This window comes from Chelonia mydas, chromosome 6 (assembly GCF_015237465.2).
Source record: "Chelonia mydas isolate rCheMyd1 chromosome 6, rCheMyd1.pri.v2, whole genome shotgun sequence".
In the NCBI taxonomy this organism is placed as follows: domain Eukaryota; kingdom Metazoa; phylum Chordata; order Testudines; family Cheloniidae; genus Chelonia; species Chelonia mydas.
Window position 1 is genome coordinate 93,495,580 of NC_051246.2, and position 24,620 is coordinate 93,520,199.

Below are 24,620 nucleotides of genomic sequence, written 5' to 3' on the forward strand. Positions count from 1 at the left end.
TTTGTAGTGAATATGAATGTAAAATACAGGCAGAGGTGTATGCATTCATGAGTGTGCATGTCCCTTATAGGAAAGTCCTATAGAATTTAACAGAGTGACTATCTTTCTGTAGACCTTTTAAAGCAGACTATAGAATCCTACAGCAGGAAGAACCCAAATAGAATAGAAATAATTCTTGTTAAATTCAATAGGATGATTTAATAATTCTGTAGGAAGGAGATCATTCTCTATCATATGCTGTAGGTTTTCAGAGTCATTTAAATACATCCCCGTTTAATTTCTATAGAACCCTATTAGTTTCATCCCTATTAAATTCTACAGGACTTTCCCAGGAGGGGAGTGTGTGTGTTATCTCCCCGTTCCAGTTTGCGTAAGAATCCTTTTCAGTGTGGGAAAGCTGGGCTCCCAAGCACCTGCCTCTTAGTCATCCAGGGCTTGAGGATGTCCCCAGATTACATCTTGTCAGCTGTTTGCAAAACAGCCCTGGGAGGAGAGTGTGAAACCCTGAGCCACACAGCCTGGCTGTCTCTTTAAATGCTGGGGTCTGTGCGCTAGAGAGGGAGGGATTGGCTCTGGAGTGCGTGAAATTCCTGGGCTCCTCTGACAGTCTCAGGCAGAGAGCTCAGCTCTACACATCTCCTCTTGCATGCAACTCACTGAGAGGGAGAGGCAAGCCAAACCTCCCCTTTCTGCCTGCATCCCAAGCTATCAAGGACCTGTTTTAGCATCTCCAATACCCCCACCCTTCCCCACCAGTCCTTCCTAGAGAGACACCCTGGATTCTTACGTCCCCAAAGAGGAAACAAACAAAGAGTTGATAAAACAGCCAAAACCTCTTCTCAACTGCAAAGGTAAGACTTTGGGGGAAGGATGGCAGGATGGAAGAAAGACCCAAAAAGAACAGATATTTCAGTGTATCCAGTAGAAAGTCTTTCAGTTTAAAAGGTAGTGGGTGCTCTCACTTGAGAGTTCCAAGGGTGATTTTTTTTTTTTTTACATTTTTGATCACAAATATCTTGGAGATTTGTTATTTTTTAGTCTCTTCCTGTGAGTTTTTACCAACCTGCCCCTGCCCTCCTTTCCTTCTCCCCTCATAACCTCCCAGTTATGAAAAGTGAGAAAGATTTTTGGAAACGGCACACCTAGTGGGCTGATCTGTGTTCAAGTGACAAGCACAAACTCTCCTCTCTAACCAATACTTTTATTTTTGCTTCTTTTTTTGTTTTTATTATTTTAATTTTTAAAATTACTATTTTGGAGGGGCTGGTTTTTAAAAGTAGAGAATGGGGGTGTTTTTATGGGGAGACAAGATGCTGCTACATTGAATTATAACAGGGACTTGCTTAGGAATCAAACTATTTGACTAGCGGCTGAAGGATTTCTTTTTTTCTTTTACAAAATTTTTACTAATGAGGAAGGAAGGGGGAAAAGAAGAAAGTTTTCTTTTTTTCCTTAGTCTTTGGATCTATTACAGAGGAACCTTCCCTCCCCACCTTCCATTTGTTTATATTAATGATTTAGTAGCCGTCTTGCCTGAAAACTTCCACTGTGAGCGACTGCTGTGCATTTTCAGGCAGCAAGTGACCTTAAAGGTTGGTTCGATTCTTTCTTTGTGCAAGATGCATACAAAATACCCATGATTTTCTTTTTTTAAAAAAATCTAACTATTTTATAATTTAAAAGAAAAACATCATCCACTCCAGGGCAGTGATGTAATTCCCCTACTTATGGGCACTGACTCTGGTGCTTTGCATGTGACTTGGCTCTTGCTTACTCCCTTAATTTTATTTTAATTGCAGTATAGCTAAGAACTACTTTTATTAACTACCATTCTTTAAGGACACATTTCATTAAAATTGAAATCTCTCTTTTTAAAAAAAATTATTTTCCATTCCCCACCGCTCCCCCAAAAGAAATTAGAGAGAGAAAAGCGAAAGGATCAGAGAGGCAGAACCAAAGCTAAAAAATGGAATCGTTTTTAAAAGACCACTTTCGCTTATCCAAGCCCCTGTTCCCACCTCCTCTTGTCGCAGCTATTCAAAGCTTTGTTGAAAATAGTTTTAAAAAAATAATATTCATTTTTGTTCTTGTTTCTTTCTTGCGCGTGATTGTTCTGTGTTAAGCACAAAGCCCTCCAAAAGAGGTTATTGACATGATCGCTCACTAACACCTATGCTACAATATATTTTGAGTGACTGTTTTTTAAGGGGGTGAACTCTTAACTAGCTTAGTGAAAAGTCAGAGAGAGATGTTGCGTGTGTGAGGAAAAAAATTGAACCAAAAAGGATTTGCCTGCTAACTGGATGAAGTCGGTTATTAACTGTAGTGTGAGACTGAAGGGTGTTGTATTTCTAGCCAGGTAAGGTAAAGCGGGCTATAGTGTTAAGTTGGGCAAGTTTATCTAAGGGCTAGTCATGTTTATGGAGGAGGAGGTTGGGGAGGGAGCTGAGATTATTGCCTTCGGTGTTGTGGACGGACACACTTCATCTGCTGGAGGAGTTGAGGTATTATATTTTGATAATTTTATATTCCTGTTGATGTTTTTTGTTTCGGTCGTTGGTAATTTCCGAAATGTCCATCTTTCTCCTGCAAAGCATATTGTTTTCTGGAAGGGGAGAAGGGAGTTGCATCTGGGGACACTGGAAGTTTGGGGATCACGCGAGCAACAGGGCTGTATTTATTTATTTAAAAAAACCTCAAAGTCAGGAGGTGAAAATTCCCTTTCTGGAGTATTCGGGCACCTTCCGGTGGGGTGTGTATCTGTGTGGTTTTCATTATTTATTTTATTTTTGTTCTTTAAAAAAAAAAAAGAAAAAGAAAAGATAAAAGAGTTATAAGTAAATAAATAAATAAAAGCCCCGTAGTCGATGTCATAATTCCAGTGATGATGGCTTCTAGGCAGACCGATATCTGCCGATATCACCCTGTTCCATGGCTGTAGCCTGGCCTCATTTTACGCTGCGTTTCTACTGAACATGTTGACGTGCTGCTGCTTATATAAGGGAAAAAAACAAATTCAAGCGGATTAGGGCTTGGGATTTTGAGATCGGTTACCCAGATGATGTTGTGGGGTTTTTCCCTTTGCGGGGGGAGCGTTGGTGGGGGGAAGGATGGAGAGGTGTGGGCGGGGGCGAAATTGGGGAACATGGTGGGGGAGATGGAGGTGATGCGGGGAGCAGCTTGTTCGCATAATGTCTGCGCAGCCTCATCTTTTTTTTTTTAAAAAAGCCCATGATCTCTAAAAACACATTATTCCTCAGACCAGTATAAAAACAATGTGGGAGGGGTTATTTTAGCGAGGGGGTTTGGTCTGGGAGTCATTAGACCCACTGCTGCAAAACCAAGATACAGAAATCCATCTGCACCAACATTTCGGGGGGAGGAGGGCGTGCGGAGGGGGGAAGGGATGGCTTGTCGCTTTTGGATTAGCAGCACAGGGCTTTGTATTCTTCATTCCCCCCCATTTCTGCCATTCCCCCTCACCCCACATCTGCACACCCTCTCTCCTCCTCCTCCTCCCAACCCCCCCGAAGGCATCTCATCTCTTGACGAGAAAATTCCGTGTTACATCCTGATGGCTCTGCGGCTTTTTTTTTTTTTTAGTGCATCACAACAGTGGCACGATGACCTTTGCTTCATGCCACGCAGATGCAAGCTCCTGATATGAGTGTGACCATGGCTCGCCCGCACAAACACATGCCCTCCTACCCAAGATGGGCCATGGTTTAATTTCATTTTCTTTTTTTTTGCGGGGTGGGGGGCTGGATAGACATTGTTAGGGGGGTGGGAAATGCAGCAAATGCCAAAGGCACGTCCATCCATTTCTCCGCCCCATCTTGCTGTTCGGTTTTCCAGGATGCTGTGTCGCACATCATGAGATTTGAATGTTGCGGGGGGGGGGGGGGGGGGGTTGTGAAGCGCAGGGGCTTGGGGGAGGGAGGGAGCATGTGGTGTGTATTTGGGGGGATGGATAAACCTGACGACGTTAATAACATTTTTTTGGTCAAATGAACGCCCAGTGATAATGATTCAGTTTAACCATCTGTGAAATACATGCTTGCAATGCACTGGAATAAAGGTTACTCCAGGGAGCTTGGGCTGAGGTTGGCGGGCTCTGAGGAGCATGATATCCACACTCGGGGGAGACAAACACACACATGCACCCAGCAGACCCCTCCCCTCGCAAAGCCCACTTGTGTATCCGAGCTAGAGGGCATTATAACGTAGAGAGAGGGCGTGTGCTGTATTGGAGCCCGGACCAAACAAAGCCTTTCTTGGCTTGTCTTCCTCTGCCATCCCTCCTCTTCCTCCATGAGCCTGTCCATGCCTTTGATCAGCCATCACGGGAATATCAACATTTCCATGCAGTTCTGTGCCAGAGGCTGTGTGTGAGAGACTCCAGGGTGGCAAACAAAAAGGGGGGATATCTACTTGCCTTTCTCTGGTATGATGTGCAGGAGAGGCACTGCTTTTCTAGTCTGAGCAGAGCGAGGGGGAAAATCCCCCCTCCTTCCCCAACCCTAGCAAGGGGAAGGACCAAGTGAGCCCTGAAGAGGTTGTGTGGGTGATTGTAGATGGGTAGTGGGTGGACAGTGTGTGGGCAGGACAAGGCAGCAGTGGGGAGGTTGTTAACAGAGTGTAGAACACGGCTGGCTAGCTTGTCCATCTGGAACCCCGCCCAGTGACTGGCAGAACCTGTAATCCCCCTCCTCTCCCTGGATCCAAAGTCCTCCCTACACTTCAGTGAACATTCGTTGTTCAGTCATGGTCTGGCTGGTCTCTTGCAGGGCTCTGAGAGGAGCTTGCAGAGAGAAAGGATCTCTAATGGCTTCTGCCTTCCTGTCGGCCAATTCCCCCTGTCTCCTGCGTGTGGCTAAATTTCACTGCACCCTTCTACGTCCCGGTGTTTCTGGATCTTTCTGCTTCACAGGCGATAACGAATGGGAAATAGATACATTCCGGGCCATCTTTATGTGCCTTTTGCTTTCCTCATCTCTCTTTTTTGGAGCTGACCTTCAGAAACAGTGGCAAATTATAGCCAAGGGGGTGGGGTAGAGGATTTTCAGGGGGTCACACACCTGCTGTCTGCATGGGTGTTGCACAGAAAAATTAAGGCTCCTTCATTCAGCTGCTTTGTCCTCTCAGGTTCGATCCCACTTGAGCCTCAGCTGGCCAGTTTCAATTGAGAATTGTTTCTTTTTGGGCCCTTTCTACCCTTTCCTCTCTCCCCCCCCCAAACCGCTCAGTAAATGGCCGTCGCGCTGCAGCTCCAGCACTTGAGAGCCAGCCATGGCTGCTGTAGAGATGACAAGGCAGTGGCTGGGTGAGCAACAGGCAGAGGGTGCTGCAGGTCCCAGGTAGTTGCTCTGACCCTAAGAATGACTCCGTTTTCCTGTACGGTGAAGGTAGGCACTGATTTTTATGGTTCTTTCATTCCCCCAGTGACTGAGTTATTGATACATCTCAATGGCACACCCAGCGCCTACCCAAATGAGAAGAAATTTGTGTTTAATAATTAGGAAGGTGGAAAAAAAATTCTTCTCGATAAACTGTAATGATTTGAAAGTGAGTTTTGTGCAGGTGGAATGTACTAGACCGAGAGCCCCATAGGTTGACATTCTGTTTATTCATCGGGCAGGCACAGCCCTAATAGCAGCTGAGCAAGTCTCCCTTTCCAGTGTTCCGCACCCCTAATCTGGAGTGACTCCACTTCTGGGAGTGAGAGGGGAGTTCAGTCCACACAGCCCATGTAGTCTTTGGCCCTTCTGCTGAGGGTGGGGCAGTTAGTGCCAACAATGATGGTGGATTATATGATTGGGACACCTTTCCCACTAGGAAACCCCCACCGGCTCATTTCTTATAAGCTGCCCAACAGCCGTAGTCAGATGGGGATGGAGTTTAAACTTCATCAGTGTGGACTGGATTTAAACCAGTGCCCTCGAGATAGAAGTTTCCATATTGCATTCCTGATTTCCTAAGCCAGAAATGACCCTCTTGGTCTATGGGCATGGCATTCCAGGGAAGCAAGAAATCACTCCTCCCCTCCCTTTCTCATTGCTCCAGCAGCAGCATTTCAAGTGATCTAGTGATCTCTTTGCTTCTTGTTTGCGCTTCCTGCAGCCTCCTTCAGGGCTCCACAGTCCAATAGCATCTCTTCCTGTCTTCTTTTCTCTTTCTGGGAGGGAGAAGACAGTTACTTTCCCCCCTTGATCCTTCCCCTTCTGTTCTCTGGCGAGTGACTCTGCACATCCTGCTGCACTTTGGGGTGTGTGCAGGTGGAAATATGTGTGCTGGCAGAGCCATATTATGCTACATTGGGGAAAGGACAGGTGGAGTCTCTGGGAATGAAGTAATAAGGGACCAGAAACTTTGTCCTAAACTCCAGCCAAAGTCAAAGATGAAACTTCCTGGAGATTCATGAGAAGTTTGGTTTTTTTTAAAAAAAATACAATAAAAATTAACTCTATTCCCAAGCCCCCATGTGCTTAATAGATTCATCCAGGAGGCAAAGGGCACAAAACTTATTCTGGGACTATTCTCAGTGTAGCTGGACCCACAAGTCAGCCACATTTCATTTAAGCCCTATATCTCCCTCTCCTTATGCAAAGAACAAGTGGCAGGGACTAGGCTTTACTGGTTAGAGCATAGGCAGGCAGAACTCTTGGGTTCTAGTCAGCAACACACTGTCTGACTTTGGGGTTGAGTCACTTCCCAGCTCTTTGCCTCAGTTTCCCCTCATGACGACTGGAACGTGAGGATTAACGTGTATAAAGGGCTTTGAGCATCTTGGCTTACATTTATTGGCCCTCTTGACAGCAGTGTCAGCAGATAGACTGAGACACATTAGTCAAAGGTTAGCATAGAGGAAGTATGCTCTTACCACTGTATAAGCTGTCCCTGCTGTATGGGCAGAGGATGGCAGTCTCCAGTACTGTTGATCTTCTGGCACATTTTGCCAGTAACACTAATTACTTTTTTTAGGCCAAGAAAAGTCAGGGTTTTGGGTTGGGCTGATTTGAACTAGACTTTGCTTTGGCCCTCCTGTTGGTGTGGTTGAAATGTTGAGTGGCTGGAAATGGGGTGGGGAAGCGTGGTTTGGGTTTTTTTTAAGGATAGGTGGGGGCTGTTGCTGCCCTTCTCAGAAAACACTTGCCTGTGAGAATCCATAGCAGTCTCATACCAGAGCAGTTCAGCTGTCTGACCCTTGTGGCACATGTTCCTGCAGAACCGCAAGCTGTGTGTAAGTGGCAAGTCGTGGCTGTGAACGTATGGGCTGTTCTGTGCTAGGAGCGGAATGGGAAGGGTGTGGTGGACAGGGAACGGGAAGAGGCATTTACAGAGTATTTTAGGCATAGCTGAAAAATTCATTTCAGCTTATCTGAAAGAGCATCCTCTCCTGGCAGAGAGGATTAGCCCTTCTTCCACCTCTCCCCCTATTGTCTCTTGGAGCTCCCTCGTCGTCTGCCAGACCCCAGTGGTAGATCAGTCTTCTTCCCACCTACTCCCTCTGCCCACTTCTTGTCTCTTGGTGACTGGGGATAGAGACATGGGGGGCTCTGAGAGCTTATCTGCCATGTCCCAGTGGTGGTGTGGCTCAACTCCTGTCGTTTCCAGAGCCCTTTCCTGTGCCCTTGATGATGAAGGACATCTTATTTCAGAGCACAGTCTGCTTGTGTCACTCTTGGCCCTGCTGCTGTCATCCATCATACTACAGGAACTAATTAACACCAGGAGCCTCGGATCCCGGGAATGAAGTGCTAGGGACCTGGATTTCTCAACTGTCCTGATTTCTTTTTTCATCACTGGCACAGTCCAGTCTAGGAGATCATGGAATCAGGGGTAATCTCTCTTGACTGCTGCACCAACCCTGGGAGGTGGGGGTGCCTGTGTATTTGGCAGGGAGGGATATTTGAGAATTAGATCCCTCCTCAAAATGCCCTTGATGCTGCTGCAGCATCCCCTGCATCCAAGCAACTCCCAGCAGCAGGATGAAAGCTGAAGAGTGGGCTGGAATAATAACTGATAAGGATAGAAGAGGGTGGATGATTTGAGGTGTGATTTAAGCCTTCAAAGCTGGCAGTAGCCTGCCGTCTGCCATCAGAAAGCATAGCAACAAGTGATCCCAGCATCCATTCACTGGACTGACCCTGGGAATGGCAGTGGAGAGCATCCTGTCTCTGCAGCCTCACCCCTTCTACTGCTGTGGTGATGGGAGCCTCATCAGGAGGAACGAGGGCCATAGTGAGGACCAGGGAGTGGTAAGAATTTAGCAAAAATATGGGTGGGGGCAGAATTCCCAAGGCTGTTAGGACAGGTTCAAAGATTCCGCCCTAAGCGGAATGGGGCAGGGGGAAGATTACCCCTTGGAATGTTGCACGGCTGTACCAATGTCACATAGCGACTGGGAAGCATTTGTTTCTTTCTGCAGTACTATCGTGTCTTCGCTGGCCAAGTGTTTATTTCTGGGGGTGAGCATTTTGAGGAGGGGAAGAATTCGTGGTGATGGAAAAGGGCATAACTATCTGGCGGGATGAGGCTTAATGTCAGCAGAGGGAGGACATGGGGTGGGGGGAAGGAAAAATTCTCCAGTGGGGTAACCCTCCAGATGAGACCTGGTGTGTCTGCAGAGCAGGGATGTGTTGGCTTCATTTCAGTGTGTGTTACAGCCCAATTTTTTTCCAATAATGTGTTAATTAAACATTGATTTCAGGGGAAAAGGGAATCTGCATGAATTGCAAAAAATAACTGATGTGAGGAGGAGTGGGATCTGGTAAGAGTTGTGTGGAGGGACCTGCTATCAGCTGCTTCCATGATGGATTGTAGAGGGAGAAGAGGAAAGGGCTGGGGACAAATCTGTCCACCCACTGTTTAGAGTCATTTACTCCTTCTAAAGAGGAGCCTCCCTCCTTCCAGTAAAGTGTGATCTTTGGCATGCTGCACACTGAAGAATTGCCACACAGCCACTTGAATGTCCCCAACAAACCACTTTATTTTCATAGGGGGAAAAAAACTTTCCAGGAGTGATAGAGATCCAGGCAGCCTTCTGACCAGCTCAGAGCCCAATACACTCCTTACTTGCTGCCCTTCCACACAGTGGTGGCGCAGATTAATTAAACACAGGTGCAAATGAAAACATCAGTTGTAACAGTGTGTGTGCTCGTGTTGCCTAGAAGAGCCAGAACTGGTAGTTCACCTGGACTTCAATTTATCCCATGTGCAGGAGATGATTACTGAACATGAATATAACATTGAGTGAGGCACATATTTAACATGCCCTCTCCTGGAATTCAGCATATTGGAAGGTATGATGGGATGACATGACATCCCCTCCCTCCCCCACTCCAGTGCACTCTGCTCCCTACATCAGAGAGAGCGAGCCTTTTTTCTCACCTGGGGAGGAGGCATAGGGCAGGTGGTAGGAGTTCTAGGTTTATTATGGCTTCTTGCTTGGAAAATCTCCCCTCCCTGCCATGTATTTATTTAAGAAATACTTTTAAGATTGAACAGCTTCTGTTTTTCCTTTTGTTTCCAGTCTGGGGTGGTGCTGGGTAAATTAAAAATAATGAGGTGAGGGAAGAATCTATCTGACCTTTTTTGAACCTCTGGAAAAGTGAGATTCAAATTCTCAGCAAAGATTTCAATCAGTTCTTACTTTATTTTAAATGGTTCCCCTCTCCTGTAGAGAACCTAACTGGCTGCTGCCTTCCTATCTGGTCCACAGGCACCAGTCTAGAATGTGCAAAAATCTGGCTGCAGGTAACCTACTGCAGCTTCAAGACAAACCTAAAAGGGAACTGGCTAGCCATGGAGGAGCAGTTCTTAAGGAAGATAAACACACTATGTGCCAAATTCTATACCTGCAGATCTCCTGTGCAACCCCACTGAAGTCAGTAAAGTTGTATGGAGGGCAAGTAGGGGAGGCAGTATGGCCTTGTGGTTAAATAATAAGATTGGGAGGCAAGAAGAGAGAGTTTTTCACCTATGGCTCCCCAGTTAAAATCTAGCCCACATGTGTGTAGTGAGTGACAATTACCCTGAGATTATTATTTTGTGGCCTATGTGAAATGTAGGGGTGCACAAAGGGCGTTACAAACCCTTTGGGGCCACAGAGTAGGTGCTCATGATACCCCCATATCCCAGTTTCTCCAATAAAGGGAAGTGGTCTAAGTTAGATATTATGTGGGAGGGCTCTAGGACCCAAGGGAGTTGAGAAGGAACACCTGGAAGCTGAGTCATTAAAGGCAGGTGCTTTTCATAGCTAATGATGGAGGCTATGGCAGTTCTGAAGAAGTTGCTAAGGGAATTGCTTTTCATTTCCCATAGAAGTTCAGGGAAGTTACTGAAAAGTGAGTCCAGACGCCTGTGAGTGACTCTGTTTATTTTTTTGTCTGACTAGTAGTTGTGTTCGTATAAGTAGCCAACCGTGGAGCACTGTGGTGGCCTTACAGTCAATCCTTTGGTAGTGCACACCTTGAGGCCTTTATAAGAAAGAGGTTTTCCTGTTTGGTTCAGAGGAACCTCTGGGAACATGTGCATGTGGGACCAGAGCTAGGTTTGGGGTCTGGCTGTGAGGTGTCTGGATGGTTCCTAATGATCCCCCCCGCTATACTGGATCAGACCTAAGGTCTATCCAGGCAGGTATCCTCCCTCTGACAAAGCCCTGGCTGGGATGATTTGATTGGGGATTGGTCCTGCTTTGAGCAGGGGGTTGGACTAGATGACCTCCTGAGGTCCCTTCCAACCCTGATATTCTATGATTCTATGACAGTGGCCAGTACCACGTGCTTGAGAGCAATGTTGAAGAACCCCGCAGTAGGCAAATGTGGGATAATCTGCTCCCTCCTCATTAAGTCTTATCCTGCTCTTTAATAGTTAGAGAGTGGCTTGAGTCCTAATCTATGAAATTCAATATCCCTTTCAGAATTTTTGCTAGAATTAACTATGGCAACTCTATATTCTTCGTATTCAAGTGATGTTGCCCTCTGGTGGCTGACCTTCAGGAAGGATAAGGGACTTATTACTACCATAGGGAGATCATCATCTTTAGTTCAAGAGACAGAGGCCTGTGCTTTTTGGAGCTGAAGGTCTTAGAATTCTACTCTGCAGCATATGAATATGTCTGGGGATAAATTGTTGTGTAATCACAACAGCTGATATGATTGGGGCATGCTAGACCACTAGTCAAGGTGTCAGGAGATCATCTTGGCTAGTGCCTAGTTGGATGACATTCCAGTTGATTATTGAATAACTTGTTTCTTCTGGGGTTCCTTGTAACTCAGTGAGAGAACCTGGAGTCTGTGAATGCTGCTGACCATATCAATGCCTTTGCCGCTTGAAACACTCTCCCTCCTTTCCCAAGCGTTGGTGTCAGCACCTTTTTGAAGCTGGGTCTAGAATCCACTTACTTTTGGAAGGAAGGTCTTCATGATGGGATGGTGACTAGATTTCTGTGTTGTCCACTTCATTTAATACTTGTGGTGTATTTATGTTCAGGTTCCTACAAAAGGTCTCTTCTGGGTACCTAAGGAACATTATTATTTCCTAAAGGATCAAATGATTTTTGAATTGTTCTGTTGGTGTCCGGTTGTACTTGAGCATCCCTCTCTGGGCAGTGATATACTGTATACCATGTTTATAAAATTAATTTATATTTGTACCTCTGTCACCAATAAATTCTTGTTCTTCCATGGGTGGTTGTTGGAAAAGTGTTTTGACTGGGAATGCCAGGCTTCTTACTTATACTCCCCTCCGCCACTTGTGATTCAGCTAATATCACATGGTCATGTTACCTGCCAACCACAGTCATGACAGGAAAGTGCTTGTTGTTAATCCCTATGTTACTGTTCACAGCCTTCCTCTTATTTACATGTGCTGTGCCACTGACATCCTTTAGCAGCCCAGTGGGGATTGAGGGAATGTTAAGGTATACCTTGTATGGTCAGTAGTATGGTATAGTTTGTAGTTAAAATGGTCTAAAAGTTACAGCACAAGCTGTAAGACCAAGGCCCTGTTTTATGGGGCACCCATTTAGGTAATCTTTTTGGGTAGAGTGGCTGTCCGGAATCCTCTACTCCACAGGTCCCCAATTAGTGTAATTATCGGATCTTTAGTGCTAAAAGGGACTAAAAGGGAGGCCTCTGGAAATGGGAGCTGGGAATCTTGGGATCTAATCCTGATTCTACCACAGACTTGTTGTGTGCCCCTGGGGACAAGTCACTAAGGGCACTGGATATTTTTGTGGTCTTGGGCCCTTCATGTCCTCTGAGCTTCAGTTTTCACATTTGTAAAATGAAGAGGACAGATAGGTAGTGTTGCTCAGTGTTTGTTTTTTTTGTTTGTTTTTTCCCTCTCCTTAGTCTCTGATCTTGGTGGATTGTCCCTAGTAGATGCGCAGAAAACCATTTCTTAGAGCTGCCTAGTGATTCTGATCTCTCCAAAGTCACACTGGGAAAATGCCTCTGTTCTTGATCTGACTTATTTACTATTTCAAGTTTGTTTGTTCTCTTTAATTTTTGTTTCTGTCCTTGTTAAATCCATTATTCTGGTCTTTCCATTTCCATGTAACAAGAACAACTTCTCCCTTTCTGCTTTAAAGCCTCTTTTCTCTTGTACCTGTCCAGATAGTTTCATGCACTTATGTTCAAGCATTTGTTCTTCCTGAAATCTCCATTCCCCCCCCCCCCACTCCCAGGCTGGGCTGAGCAGGAAGGCAGTATAGTCAAGTGGATAGGGAAGGAAACACGAGCTCTTCTTCCAGCTCTGCCACTGACTTGCTGTGTCACTTGAGGCAGGTCACTAGTTCAGATTCCCCATCTCTAAAATGGGTCCCAAAATTCAGGAGAAGAGGGTTAAATTCTTCTCATGAAGGATTATAGACATTAGACTAAATTTAGTCGCCTATAGTTTATATTCTTCACCTTGGGGGTCAGTGCAAGATTGTTTCCCTACACTCTGTTCTCTAGTGCTTTATCCAGTCCCGTTCTGAGTATCACAAGCTATAGGGCTGCCACCACTTTCGTTCAGGAGACCCTGCCATAGCCTAATGCAAAGTATAAGGCAAACAGTGTAATTGTTCCAAAGCTATGGTCTTAGCTGCAGAATATGGAGACAGACTCATGAAATGAAAGGTTTCAGAGTAGTAGCCGTGTTAGTCTGTATTCGCAAAAAGAAAAGGAGTACTTGTGGCACCTTAGAGACTAACCAATTTATTTGAGCATGAGCTTTCGTGAGCTACAGCTCACTTCATCGGATGCAACCGATGAAAGAAACTCAACATTGAGGGTGTCTGCCAGGCTCCGTGGAAAAACATACTGCTTTGTAAAATGACCCGACAGAAATGTGGAGAGGAGAGGTGGTTCTAGCAATTGTCCTTAGAGCCAAACCTGCCCCAACCTGATCCCTGGGCAGAGACAGTTTTCTGTTACTGAATCCAGCCCACCCCGGAAATCCTTGTGGATACTATATTCTGTTGGAACAGATGAGCGGGACGCAGATTTGTAGGTGGACTAACAATCTGGGGTACCAGCACAGTCTGTACATGATACCCAGTTTGGTTCTGTCTCCAGAATTCAGACATGTGGACTTTCATTTAGGCCCATCTCTAGTTCAGAAGTGGCCCAGGCTTGGCTGTCCCTTCAGATCATGTGACTTCTGGGATGCCCCTGGTGGCAGGGGATTGTGAGGGAGGCCTCTGATTAAATGAGGGTGAGATGTGAAGGCAGTGGCTGGATGAATAGGATGCATGGGATTCAGAGTATTGGCAAAGGGCAGGGCACCTGGCTAGGACCCTTCTTTCTTCATCATATACATAGTGTTGCTTTTGCCTCTCTGTGGCAGACTGGCTAGCTGTGTTAGGGGTGCAGTAGTGGTGTGATGGGCCTAACTGCTGTACGTCTCTGGGATCTAGTCCAGAACAGTACGTGTGCTGGAGTTCGTGGATGGGGGAGGGCAGACAGCCTTTACTCTGCATCTCTGCTGAAGTCAACCCCTTGGTACTTACTCTAATGCCATTTGTGTTGTGTCTGATCTAAAACGTGTGCAGACATAGGGATGGATAAATTGATGACATAGCTGTCTGCCCATCTTTCTCTCCTGATAACCAGATGGCTGAGAGGCACCGGCAGTGGTAAAGCTGGGCCAATGCATAGAGTTCAACTTTTGGGTGGCCAGTGGTAGTTAATGCCCCGGCCTTCTTCTCTGAAGACCTAGGATCAAATCTTGGTAAAATCACAAGTGAAAGGAGTTTGATGGTCTCAGTTTAATCTCTAATGCAGAGGTGGGCAAACTACAGGCCACATCCGGCCCGCGGGACCGTCCTGCCCGGCCCTTGAGCTCCTGGCCAGAGAGGCTAGTCCCCGGCCCCTCCCCTACTGTCCCCTCTCCCCTGCAGCCTCAGCTCGCCACACTGCCAGCGCTCTGGCCCACCACTCCTGCTGGACAGCGCGGAGCCGTGGCTGGCTGCGGCGGGGCTGTGAGCTCCTGCTGCTCTAAGTGGCATGGTAAGGGGGAGGGGAGTGGGGTTGGATAAGGGACAGAGAGTCCCAGTGGGCAGTAAGGGAGCAGGAAGCAGGGAGTGGGTGAATGGGGTAGGGGGGTCGGATAAGGGGCAGGGGGTCCCTTGGGGGGTGGTGGTCAGGGGACATGGAGCGGAGGGGGTTTGGATAAGGGGCAGGGGATCCCAGGGGACAGTCAGAGGACAGAGAGCAGGGGGCGGCTGGATAGGCGTGGGAGTCCCAGGGGGCCTGTCAGGGGGCAGGGGTGAGGATAGGGGTTGGGGCAGTCAGGGGACAGGGAGCAGGGGGGTTGGATAGGGGGTAGGGTCCCGGGGCAGGGTTGGGGCGGGTGGTCCCGGGAGGGGGTGGTCAGGGGACAAGGAGCAGGGGGTTCTGAGGGTGGCAGGAAGTGGGAGGGGACGGATAGGGGGGCGGGGGCCAGGCTATTTGGGGAGGAACAGCCTTCGCTACCCGGCCGTCCATACAGTTTCGCAACCCCTATGTGTCCCTCGGGCTAAAAAGTTTGCTCACCCCTGCTATAATGTGTGTTGGTCTGTGTTGCAGAAACCACCATGTAATCTGGTGCATCTGGAGCATAACTGACTCAGAAAAAGCACATTAGCTTAATGTTGTTGGGGAAGAGTGGAGGACTTTAGGTCAGGACCTGAGGGCTTCAGTAGGGCTATGTTGGTGTGGGGGTGTACTTGTCAGGACAGGAATAGCAGAAGGGCTGCAGGTCAGAACTGAAGGGTTTTGGTAGAGCTGTGCGTATGTGGCCCTGTGCATGTCAGGTCAGGGATAGTGTTTGGAGGGACATTTGTGAAAGTTTGTGGAGGAAGACAGCCCCCACACTGCCCAAGGACCAAATGAACAGACACATTGTCACATGCACACACACTCCCTAATGTTTGAACATTAGTGCATACGCTGGTTCTGAGTGTTCCTTTGTCCCACCTGCCAATTGGGCAGACAAAGCACCTGTTGCCTTCCTGCTCTGAGAATGTCTCCTGGCTGCTTCCTGTAACATATACAAGTGAGGCCCCCTGGTAGCACTGAGGCACGTGCTGGCTGTCGCTGTGTTTGTCTAAGTCTTAAACTTCTATTCTCCACCTCATTCCTTTGAACTCTGCCCACTGCTCTGTGAATACTAACACCAGCATATAAATTATCCAGCAGGGCTCTGGCACTGTAGCAGCCTGTGTTTTCAGTGGCGTGCATGCATAATCGATCCCGAAGGCTGCCTCCGCTTTTAACTCGGGCGTTTGCAGAGACCTTAGGCTTTCAGAGCTCTCAACCGCAGGCTGCCTGTGTGTCCTCCCCTTCCTCCTTCCCCCCACATCCTAGTATCTGGCTGGGTAACACTTCACATTACAGATCTGCCTGGAGGTGGCAACTCTGGGAGCTTCTTTCAGTGAGATGTGGGGAGAATAGGTCACTCAAACTTCAGTAGAGAGACATGGTCTTGTGCCAGACTCTTGATCCATCCCTCCCCATCATGCAGGCGTCTTTGTCCCCAGTGGTGCACTAACTCTATGCCCAGCAAAGAACAACAGGTGCTGCTGCCTTATTCCTTTTGTTTTCCCTAGGACATGATTGCTGTAAAGGCTGCCCACGTGAGGGGCCATTTTGCCATTTAGAGGATTTCCTTACACAGCATTGTCTCCTGGAAGTGCATGGGGTTCGAGATGTAAAAAGCCCCTCTGTGGTTTGATTGTTGATAAAGGCTGTGAGATTGGCTGTCTCTTCCGGGGGAAGTGAAGTGTATCCTCACTCGGCTTCTCCAAGAAGTGAAAGTGAATGAATAAATTTGTTAGTCTCTAAGGTGCCACAAGTACTCCTTTTCTTTTCACCCCTTATGTCATTAGTAGGGATGCGTGAACTGTTTTGCTCAAAATAACCAGCTGCAACCTTTATCTAAGCCTCACACTGAGGCTACTTTGACCACCAAAGCGTCATTCAATTCTTCGGACTAATTCTCAGTGAGAAGGCATGTTGCTATAGGAAGGCCATAGTGTGCTGTTGCAAAAAGGAGGAGGTGGCACCCCCTGTGTAAGCAGGGAGCTCTGAACTCCAGTTGCTCTGTCTCCCTTGCAGCAGCTGCTCAGTATCACCCAGCTGGCTGCCTCACAGTGTAGGAGAGGCGTGAGAGGCCAAGTATAGATTGGAGGCACAGGGGTTCAGATGATGGGACACAAAATGTACTAGAGGCTCAGTGAAGGGCAGAGGAGGGAAATGAATAGGGAGTCCGGGCAGGCTGAGGATTTGCTCAGGGGCTTGAGAATTCATTGGAGAGGCTTGGGTCATGGGGTTAGATACAGGATGGATGGTTGGGGCTGAGGGTGCAGAGGATACACTGGGGCAAAGGATAGGTTGATGGGGAAAGAGACCCAAGAGTAGACTGTAAGAGACAAAAAGCTGAGGGACTCTGGGACGCGTTGGGTGAGAGAACAGACCCTGGAAAGGGGTTAGGAGCAGGAGATGGAAGAAGGCCTGGAGTGAAGAGAATAACAGAGAGTGAATGAGGAACAGAGCAGAATAGTAGCTTCTACAGTTGTGTGTCCATCTGAAGAGAGCTTTACATGCTCACTTTGGGCGGTACTTTGTCGCCTGGTGCTGGGTGTCTCATAAGAGTCTAGACAGGCAGCAAAGGGAAATAGGCAGTACAACATGCAAGGGTGAGGAAAAAGCTAGGAATCAGGACTTGGAGGTAAGGGGTGGAAAGGGGAGTAGGAGAGGAGAGAAGGGAATAGTTTGTTAGGGGAGGAAGGCTTATCTGTAGGGAAAAGACACATCGAGCAGAGACAGAAAAAGAAAGAGTTGAGCAAAGAGATTTTTTGAGGAGAAACCCAAAACAAAGGAGACGTGGTAAGTTTCAGGGTTTTTATTATCTGTTTAACATAAAAATTAGCCTAAAATATTCTTAAATCACACACTTAGGTTTCTGGAACCTTTGTGTGAGAGGAGTGGGGGGCGGGGTTGGAAGATTGAGAGAGCTGGTCAGGGAAGTGTCAGGTTGCTGTGTTAGAGTATGGAGAAGGGGAGCACCTACTTTATTGGAAAACAAGAGAGAACACAACCAATATTGACAATGTAGAATGTGTAATATGTTTCTGGGTCTGATGGGTAATACATATGTATTTGAGGCCCAGGACTATCCGTGCACTTCTCTGGTTTTAGGGAGTACCATCAGGTTCAATTTATTCAGTTTAAAAAAAAGTTACTGCTCCTGGGGATTGGGGCCTGGTTCACTCCGCTCACAGCTTTTGCCCAGGCTGCCTGCGGAGAGTGGGCGGCACTGACAACACTGCGATTAGGAACCATGGCCCTGACCACCCCACAGCAGGCCCGGGGCAGACGCTGCAAGAGCTGAGCCTGGGATCCATCCCCCGCACCATGCTGCCACTGCTTGGAATGTGAGCAGGTGTGTGAGGGAGGCCCTGTCCTGGCGGGGAGACTGGGGTGGCAGAGATGGAGTCTGGTCTCAGCGCCTCGTCAGACACCACTGCAGTGTTGGTCCAGGGCTGCTGGGGGCAGGTCAGGCTGAGGCTTCTCATCGCCACTCTGTCTCCCTGCCATCCGACTGGAAGCAGCAGCAGCGATTGCCTGGGCTGGAGCTGAGTGCAGAGTGTGCTGGGCCCCAATCCCTGCTGCGCTGGCCGGCACCATGTGGTGAGACTCCCTCCCAAGGATAGGACTGGTATGCCACCTCCCTGCCCTCCTCTGGGATGGGACTGGCCCATTAGCCTCCATGAGCAGCCATGGCCTCAGCAGGGCGGCAAAAGCGGGGATGCCTGCTTCTGCCTCCCTGCTGTTAGAAAAATCGCAGCAGTTCGGGGAGGACGGGGACTCAGTGACTGTGCATAGCCCCTGAAATTCCAACTTTCACCTGTGATGCTGCTATGAAATGTTTTTAACAAAAAATTGTGATTTTTTTTCCCCCACAGGGCCTTATCTATAATAACAGACAGATTAATAATAAATGCATGGTGGGGATTGGGGCCTGAGTGATCTATGAATAGGATGTGTGCAGCATTGTAAGATGCTTACGTTATCCTTTGTTTATTTTTGAATCACATGTTTTTTTTTTACCTCAAGCCTCAGATGCGATGATTGGGACCTATGGGGAAGGCAATCTGGGGGTAAACTCTCTGACCCAGCAAACTAGGGATGTCCCTAGGGTGAAGGCTGAGAGTGTTCAATTGTATCATTGAGTTCAAGTGTTTGGTGAAAGCTACAGGTCAGTGTTCTGCTCTGCTCCAGGATTATCTATCCCCTCTGCTCCTCCCAACTTTTACACACTCTGGAAGCCCGACCTTTCACAAAAGGGGAAACTGAAGCACAAAGAGGCGGAGTGGCCTTACTTGTATTACCTTGAGAGAATCAAACTGGGAATAGAACCCAGGAATCTTGACTCCCAGTCCTTTGCCATGAGTACTATACCACTCAGCTCAGCCCAGCCCTCCAACTTGGATAGGAGTCGTAAGAACATGGGATGAACATGCAAGCTGGTGTGGGATAAGGGAGAGCATTCCTTCCTGCTGCTGATCTTCCCCCCTTCTAACTTAATGATCTAATCAGTCCCTGCAGTTCTGGCAGGGACCCAGCCTGCAGCAGTGGGATGGGGAGACAGAGGGTGGATGCTAAGTGGTGACTTCATAGGGTCAGCCAGAAACAGAGACCAGGTAGTTTTCTTATTACTTCACTCTCTCCCCTCCTACTATGGGGTCTGCAGCAGGCTTTTATGGTATCTTTTTCTTCTCCCCTTGGGCTGGCTGCACATGCTCTTCCTTCTCTCCTCCCTAGGGGAGCCATAGTCAGGGTGGGGACTCCCAATGATTCCTCTAACTACCATTCTGGATTCAAATGGATCGTTTACCCCTTTTTAATTCTGTTTCAGAGTCCCTAATTGCTCTTAACTGGATAAAGAGTGTGTATGTGTGGTGGTGGTGGTGGGGGAATACCCAAAGATTTTTTTAAAATGACCAGCCTGGGGCTAGAATTTGTAATTATATGTCCACATTCTTCCCTCCCTTCCCTCTGCAATGAGGGAGCAGCTCTTGCTCAGAAGAGCTTTTCTTTCTTAGTTTGATGTGACACTGGTGACTCTCTCACTAACTCGGCACTGCCTGCAAGTTACTAACGCATGTTGGCTCTGGTGAGGAGGTGGAGATGGGGGTGGGAGAGGCTTTCTTGTTCCAGTCTGAGGCACTGGACTAGGAGTGGGAAATGAAATTTCCTTCCCAGCCTGGAAACCGGAATGCAGGGCAAAGAGAATCCAGATGACTGTGTGGGTTGTACGTGTTGCTCTGTGCATAATTTGGACACAGGAAAAGCAAATGGGAGGAGAGCTCTTTCCTAAAAAAAAAAACAAAACAAAAAAAAAACAACTTTAATTGTAACAGGTCTATTTAAAATCACATTGCTCTGTCTTTCTGCTTTCCTCCTTATCTGAGCAGCTCAAGGGACTTCACATACTTGAATAAATTAAACCATGCAGACCTCTCTAGGGTGTTAGGTAAGTGTTGTTACACATTCAGGAAACTGAGGCCTAGAAGGGCAAAGTGTTTTGCCCAGGGGCGTGGCTGGGAATAGAACTCACAAGTCCTGAGTTTGATTCCCTCCCCATCTAACCACTGGATCACCTTACTGCTCATATTCTAATGCAAGAAGGTTATCAGTAGACCTGAGCAAAATTCAGAATTTCCATCCCCAGGGAAATTCCGATATTTCAGCATTTTTTTGGTCCTGAATCAGGATGAAAAGTGAAATATCAGATTTTTTTGCAGAACTAAATATTCTGAAACATTTTGATTGGAAATACTGGAACATCTCATTTTGAAATTTTTGATCAAAATGAAATAATGACGAGTTTTTAATGGAAAGGTTTTTATTTGTTGAACTGACCCAAAATGCTTCATTTAGAGTCACTTCAACTTTAAAGTGCACTTCACTATTGTGACACAATGCCTTATGGATATTGTCTTTTGGAAGCCTGTGCCCCAGTGATGAGCCTCCAAAATCTTAACAACCGGTTCCCTCCTCACCCCATGAGGGGGTTGTTGCTCCCCCTTGCCCCCCCCAGAACCCCTGTGTCATCCACCCCCCTCCCCTGTCCCCTGACTGCCCCCAGAACTGGGCAGGAGGGTCCTGTGGGCCACCGGAGTGGGTGCCCACCCTGCCCCTAAGAGCCAAAGGGACCTGCCGGGGGGGCGAGGTGGGGAGTCCCGGTTGTGCTTACCTGGGGCAGCTCCCAGGAAGCATCCGGCAGGTCCCTCTGGCTCCTAGGGGTGGGGTAGCGTAGCAGCCACTCCCCCCACTGATCACATCGAAAGTGGCATCTTAGGCGCCGACTCCGTGGGTGCTCTGGGGCTGGAGCACCCATGGGGAAAATTTGGTGCTCTGCACCCAGCCCCAGCTCACCTCCACTCCACCTCCTCCCCTGAACGTGCCGACCCGCTCTGCTTCTCCGCCCCCCCCCCGGCTTCCTGAGAATCAGCTGTTCGCATGGGAAGCCTGGGAGGGCTGAGAAGCAGGCGGCGGCTCCGTGCTAAGGCCCAGGGAGGTGGAGGCGAGCTGGGGCGGGGAGAGGTTCCCCTGTGCACCCCCCGGGTTACCTGCTGTGGTGCGGGCAGCCCTCCTCGCGCCCCCCCAGCCCCAGCTCCCCTCTGCTCCACGTCCCTGGGCCTGAGCGCAAAGCCACCGCTTGCTTCTCAGCCCTCCCAGGCTTCCCGCACGAACAGCTGATTCGCTGGAAACCGGGGGCCGGAGGTGAGAGAAGCAGAGCGGGGTGGCGCATTCAGGGGAGGAGGCGGAGGCAGAGTGGAGGTGAGCTGGGGCCAGGGGTGGGGCGGGGAGCTGCCGGTGGGTGCTCTGCACCCACCAAATTTTCCCCTTGGGTGCTCCAGCCCCGGAGCACCCACGGAGTCGGCACCTAAGGTGCCACTTTTGGCCGGTTGTTAAATTTAGAAGCCCTTTTAGAACTGGTTCTAAAAGGGCTTCTAAATTTAACAACCGGTTCCAGCGAACCGGTGCGAACCGGCTCCAGCTCACCACTGCTGTGCCCTCATTCTCCCCTACGGGTGAGGCTTCCTGGCCAGATTACATTTTGCATGATTAAGCTCCTTTGTTTTCAGTTTAAACCAATTTTTGCCAAAAATTTCCTGGGTTTTACAAAAAGTATTTTTCATTTTTTCCCGATTTTCACCCTACTTTTGTGTCATTCAATTATATAAAAAAATAACGTGTTTTATTAGGAAAATACAATACCTTGCATGAGATATATGTATTACGATAATATATTAATCTGTTGAAGTAAGGCTATATGGTAGTCTAGAAGATACACACAATAAACAAACAGGCATGCACGCAAACTCTGAAGTGTGTGCACATCTGAATGTACTGATGAATCTCATGCCCACCATGTACACATTTCAGGCTGTTAGCAGATAACGGTTTCAAGATTTGACATGCTAAAATGGGAAGAAAATGAAAATCTGTATCAGAATGTTTCAGAACACAAGGAAGCATTCGAAAGTTTTAAAAAAACGAACACTCAACTTCATCCTTTTCTTCTGTTTATGTGCTGCAAATGATGTGGCCCAATTATTAAATGTAAATATTTATAGGCTAATAGTTCTAAGTCTACAACAGTAAACTGTTTATTCAAATGAAAAGTTTTATTTGGGGATTAGAGATGTATTGTTTTCTTAAACTCAGAGGTGGCATTATGTTTTGAGTTCTGTTTTAGTTCTGCAGCAAGCCATGCTGGTGGATGAAATTCAGAGCATTAATCTGCAGAATACTTTCCCCCCAGTCTTTCTGTCCACCAAAATAAACCCCGATATTTACCCAGAAAAATTATTAATAGTTTTTTGCACCGATTTTCACCTGTTTTTGTTGTTGTGGTAATAAGCACTGATAAATTCCCAGGAAAAATTAAGTATTAATTTTTGATGGAAAATTCTGGACAACTCCAGTTTTCAGTTTGATAGATTCGGGGCCAGGGAGTATCCTGTGGAGATCCTCATCTTCACCTCCTACCTCCTGACAGGGGTGACCTTCCTTCCAACTACAAAGAATGGGGTGAGACTCCCCTTCAGGAATGCAGCTCCTCAGCACTGCTCCAGCCTCCTTGTCACACGGGAGTGTTGCAGTTGTTGCTTTTTATGAGCAATGTTCACCTGTGTAATGTCTCACTTTAGATGCTGAGGCTGGGAGGACGGATGCCATTTCCAATGGCACCCATTCCAAGAGGTCTCGGTCAGACATGGTGATTTTCTTGGCTAAGTCTTGCTGGTATGATAATGGGTGCAGAGTAGTAAGTGGGGCTACCCAGGGCACCTTTGACAATCTAGATCCATGGAGAATGGAAATGATTATCACCACCTCCACTGACTTATTTCATTCTCTTATTTAGTGGATGTGATCTGATTTTCCCCCCTCTTCTCTTCCATCTCTGCCTCCCACTTCCTTGTATTTCTACCCAAGCAGAAACCAGTGTGACTGTGAAAGGAATGTGCTTAACTTAGGAACATGTAGGTTTCTAGCACTTGTTGCAGCTCAGCAGGGGGAGCTCACATACTGTTTTCCTAATTGACACATCAAGATGGCGCCTTTTTGCTTTAAATAAACATCGGACAAAAGATGGGACAAGGAGTGTATCTCCACCACCAAATCAGGTATTTGTATTTTGCTGGTGAAGGTTGAAGTTGGGTCACAGGTGAGTGTTTTTCTTTCTGTTTGAGAAGCTTAGGGAAGACTGGATTTATCTTAACCCTTCTGGACGTCCACACTGTAAAATCTCCCTGTGGATGGTGGGGGTTAAGGTGTTTGAAGGAAGGCCGAACTAGGAGCTTTTGGTCATGTTGTTCTTTGGTCACTGTATTTCTCCCTTAAGTTAAATGGATTCTATATGGAGGTGCTTGTAGCACTGTCGTCTTCTCTCCTGGGAACACCTGACACCCCGCTCTCTAGGCATAAAGCAAAGGCAAGAAGGACCTCTGCTGCATTGAGGTACTCTCCTCCCAGGACTCAGCCAATTGGCACTTGATGGCAGTAGAGAGGTCAGGCTGCCTGGGAGGAAAACCTATGATTGTGCTTGCAGTTCCTGGAGATGCAGCATGTGGAGAGCCAAGTGAAGAAGCCAATAGAATGGTCCCAGGGACCACTATACCAGGTTCTCTGCAGTCAGGGAATGCTGGTCCAAAAAAGGACAGAGGAAACCCTCTAAATGCTGGGGCTTCTCCTTCTCATGAGTGATGTTTGCAGTGCTTGATCTGTTCCAGCAGCTAAAGCCAATTTCCTTCTGTTGATCTTTGTCATTTGGTTAAAGCTCTAAAGGACTCATTTGGTTTGTGCACATGCTTGTCCCCTCTGAAGACCTGGGTTAAAGTTGAGCTGCAGTCCCAAGCAGAATATGCTTTCTGATCTTAAGCTAGGCCCTTGTTGGCTTCCCCCCACCATCAACAGGCATCTCACAGTTTAGTTTGAATGGTGGTCTCTGCTCAGGAGAGGTGAATGGACTGGAATAGAAAGGGATGTTGTGGGTCAGTACTGAGGTGCTTTGGTGGAATTGGATGGGGAGCCCTACAATGGAATAGAACCAGGGGATGGGGGTTGCAGATGAGGTTTGAGGTGCATCATTTAGCCAGGTACCTAGAGTCTCCAATCAACACAAGCAAGTCAGTATGTCTTATTTTGGACCGGAGAACCTGACCTTTGCTCGGCTCTGCTGCTGCTTTGCTCACACAGTTCTAGCCATGTGTATACTGCTTAAGACCCCATCGCTGCTAACATCTTTCTCCTCTTGCCCCCGATCTGCTCTTGGTGGGTTTCCCTAGATTTCCAGAGCTTTTCATCTCCTGGAAGACACTTTCCTCCCTCAGACTGACTTACCACATCAATATCTATAGATTAAAAAGGTAATAGATGGAGGATAGAAGACCTTAACTTTCAAAAGGGGAAGGGGAGGAACTTCTTTTCTCTCTCCTCCTCCTTCCCACTTATGACATTCTGGAGTGCAATCCACACCAGTGAGGGGCTGTGTCACCACTTGCCCAGCAACCTGGGGCACCTCCCAAACTGGGCTCCTCACAGACAGCATGCAGGTCCCACCTTGAGTGTCTGTGT

At 47.6% G+C, this 24,620-nt stretch overlaps 1 protein-coding gene across 29 annotated transcripts in view; it reads left to right on the forward strand.

Annotated features, from left to right (window-relative positions):
* The first annotated feature begins 300 nt into the window (after positions 1-300).
* The window catches only part of NRXN3 (neurexin 3), a 1,375,103-nt gene continuing 1,350,783 nt past the window's right edge, over positions 301-24,620 (forward strand). For 6 of the 29 annotated variants that reach the window (XM_037900780.2, XM_037900769.2, XM_037900783.2 and 3 more), the window contains exon 1: positions 324-851. The gene's annotated coding sequence lies outside the window, so the exon portion shown is untranslated. Of the gene's footprint in view, positions 852-24,620 lie in introns of all 29 variants that reach the window. The other 23 variants (XM_043548135.1, XM_037900782.2, XM_043548137.1 and 20 more) reach the window with 10 other exon arrangements.